Raw genomic sequence first — 3,236 nt, forward strand, 5'->3', positions numbered from 1 at the left:
ACTTAGGAGTTAGTCAACACCTAGGGACCCAGCTGCCAGTGCAATTCACAGTGAATAGGGAGAGTTAGGTGACCAAGAAGAGGGTTCTCAGAAGCCTGAATGCTGAGTAGGGAGCTGCCTAAGCTAGCCAGATGTGAAATGCAGCAGAGAAGGGCAGGGCTTAGGTGCCTAAGCACCTTTGAGGATTTGGACCTTAACTCTATTTGGGATTCCTGGTCCTGAACCCTCTCCCAGAGTTAGGTGCCTAAGCCAGATCAGACCTTTTTCATCATGAGAGCAAGACAGAACCCGTTATAGCCAGTTGCCCAGCAGGGTTAAGGTACTCACCTGGGACATAGAAGACCTGGATTTTTTTTGTTTTTTTTAAATCCCTGCTCTGTCTGATCTTCCCTGAAAGGTGGGAGACCTGATCAGGTAAACATCCTCACCAGTGGGCTGTAGAATCAATCTCTCATGGGCCTACTAATTATTTATACAATGAGGACCTGTTTCAAGAAGAGACTCAGGCCTGGTCTACACTAAAAACTTATGTTGACCCAGCTGTGTCGCTCAGGGGTATGAAAAATCCACATAGTTAAGTTGACTTAATCCTGGTGTAGATAGTGCTAGGGCAATGGAAGAATACTATCGTCTGTCAAGGAGGTGAATTAACTACAGTGATGGGAGACCCCTCCTATTGCATTAGTGTCTACACTGAAAGCGCTACGGAAGGTGGCCATTTATTGTACTTTGAAGATGAAAAGTGTTCTATGAAACTGAAGTGTTAACAATAATAGTAATCCTGTTGGGAGAAGTGAATACCTTATAGATGGAGACTCATCCCCAAATACCCAATAGCTTGGTGGTGAGGGCATTCTTACTAGACAAGGGAGAGCTGGGTTTCAGTCCCTGCTCCAAATCACTGCTCCACACTAATTTAAAAACAGGTCTCTGACCTTCCAAGTGAGTGCCCTAACCACTGGTCTATTGGGTATTTGGAGGGGTGCACACTTGCCAGCCAGGCCCCAGAATTCCGGACTGACTCTTGTGCAGGTTAGACATACTCTGGGCCTGCTTACCAAATTGGTCTCTGGAGAGATAGGCAGGGAAACACCTAGTTTGAGAATTCTGCTATGTGTAAGGTAGGGCTCCAAGCAGCTCATTAGCTGTGGGGTGGAGTCAGGTGGAAATCTAGGCACCTTCAGGGTTAAGAAGTAGCTGAATGGTGCTTTTGTGATTGGTCATAAGCACCTAAAGAGGCAGTTAAGCACCTGAGTCCCTTTGTGAAGCTAGCCCTTTATGCATATTTGAGTCCTGAAAACTATACATTTAACAGCAATAAGAATAAACTTTTTCCAGGCAAGATATTCTAGTATTGCAAGATGTTTTTACTTACCTGTGAATTCATAACTAAGGTATTTTTGTAAGGTCTGAAATTCCATGTTATTTAGAGTGTGATAGTGTATGATTGAATAGTGTGTTTTTTGTTTTTACTAGAAAAGCAGATGTAACCTCCAATACCATTTTAATAAAGTATATCAACTTTAAACATTTAGCAGACCTGCTGTAAATAATTCCATTAACATTTTACATTGCATACTGCCAATGTTATAAAATCATAGCTATTACGAAAATAACCTTTATCTTCTGTTCATTTCTCAAATGAATTGTTTCTTCTACTGTAGAGAGTCATGGAATCGGTTTTTTTTGTTTGTTTTTTTTTTTAAATTGTAGACTAAAAATGACTAAATGGTATGAAACTAGGAGCTATCTGGTTGGAATTAACATGAAGAAAAGTCTCAGCTAGTATAAGGAAAAAGCTAGAATCTTAATGAGGTCTTCTGAATAAAAAACAAACACTGTAACCTTGTGCAATAGAGTGAAAGTTTTATATGTGAGTGTTTTGCTGATGACCTATAGCACTTGGTAAACCTTGATTTTTACGCGCTGAGAATTATTTCACTTTCCCTGATTTCAAATATTTCAGTTAAACTTAAAAACAGAACAAACCCTACAGCCAAATTCTGTCTGATGGAAATTCCTCTGTGCATACACCCACACGTTAAACAAAAAAGCTCCATTGGCCGGGAATGGTGAACCGCAGCCACTGGGAACTGCAGGCAGCCATGCCTGCAGACAGTCAATGTAATCAAATTTCAGAGTAGCAGCCGTGTTAGTCTGTATCCGCAAAAAGAACAGGAGTACTTGTGGCACCTCAGAGACTAACAAATTTATTTCAGCATAAGCTTTTGTGGACCGTAAACAAACTGTCTCATGGCCTGCCCGTGGATTACCCTGACGGGCTGTGTACAGCCCATGGGCTGCAGGTTGCTCACCACTGACCCGGGAGCTATTTCCTGGTTAGGAGTTATACAAGCAAAAACACATGGCCCATACCTGTCCGAAACCAATGCAGGTTTGAGTAAGTTTTTGATCAAGTGAGGAAAAATCAAAATGTGACAGATTGAAAGTTCAAAACCACGTGGCCGTTTATTGATGGGATAAGTTACAACTTGGGCTGGGGAGGAGCACTTTTACTAACTAACAATACTATTGAATATTTACACAACTTGAAACAATCTATTTACAACCAACAACAGGAAACCAAACGATCTGTGATTAACTGCTCACCAGAAATTAGAGCAGATGCACCAAACTGAGTAAACTATACACATTAACCAAATATTGTAAAGTACAACAATTAACCACAATAGCAATCAATACAACAATTTAACTTTTATATACTATATACATAACTTGGTACCAAGTAACAACAATATATACAGTTCTGTATCAAATAAAGGAGGGAAAAAGAGAAGAGACTAAGCAAACAGAATATTCACAAAAATTAGAAGAATACAAATACCACACTCCAGGCGCAGCTGATGAGCAGTACAGGCACCAAGGGCATAACAAATTGGCAGGACACAACACGAGCCGGCAAGATACACAGGAGACCCTTCTGGCTGAAAGGGTGATCAGGCCTTCCAGCTAACTTGCGGAGACTCCTGCAGATCTTGGCGCGAGACATGGTTTTATTCGAAAGCTCTCTTACTCGTGTCAGCATCTGATTGGTCCCTAGCTCCTTCACCTTCCAGGTTCTGAGCTGGAGTCCTCCACGTAAACAGGATCTGCACACAGCACACTGTCCTTATGCACACGGCATGCTGGTATTTTTGCACAAGGCACTAGCCTGACCCCTAGGTAACCAGGGACAAAGAGCGGGAAAAATGCATATGGCACTACAATGTCGCACA

This window comes from Chelonoidis abingdonii, chromosome 1 (assembly GCF_003597395.2).
Source record: "Chelonoidis abingdonii isolate Lonesome George chromosome 1, CheloAbing_2.0, whole genome shotgun sequence".
NCBI lineage: Eukaryota > Metazoa > Chordata > Testudines > Testudinidae > Chelonoidis > Chelonoidis abingdonii.